At 35.0% G+C, this 254-nt stretch overlaps 1 protein-coding gene across 1 annotated transcript in view; it reads right to left on the reverse strand.

Annotated features, from left to right (window-relative positions):
• Positions 1-254, reverse strand: part of LOC117122104 (DNA polymerase delta catalytic subunit-like) — a 43,504-nt gene that overhangs the window by 23,896 nt on the left and 19,354 nt on the right. The window lies entirely within an intron of this gene.

Genomic DNA, 254 nt, shown 5'->3' on the forward strand with positions numbered 1-254 from the left:
TTTACGCAAAAGAATAAAAAAAATGAGAAATACAGACTATTTCTCATAAAATATTACCATTTTCTCGACGAATTCATCGTTACTAGGCAAATACAGAGGTTGTAGATCGCATCCATTGGAATACTCTCGCTTTTATTGTATACTTTATACAGTCAATAAAGTGCGCCCTCTCTAATGAGATTAGTTTTTGTACTTCGCATCTCGCACAATGCGGTCGTTCGGTTAGGCTGAGATATGTTTGTTTATAAGTGTCA

Source organism: Anneissia japonica, unplaced genomic scaffold (genome assembly GCF_011630105.1).
Source record: "Anneissia japonica isolate Jap-2015-1 unplaced genomic scaffold, ASM1163010v1 scaffold288277_len221691_cov202, whole genome shotgun sequence".
NCBI lineage: Eukaryota > Metazoa > Echinodermata > Crinoidea > Comatulida > Comatulidae > Anneissia > Anneissia japonica.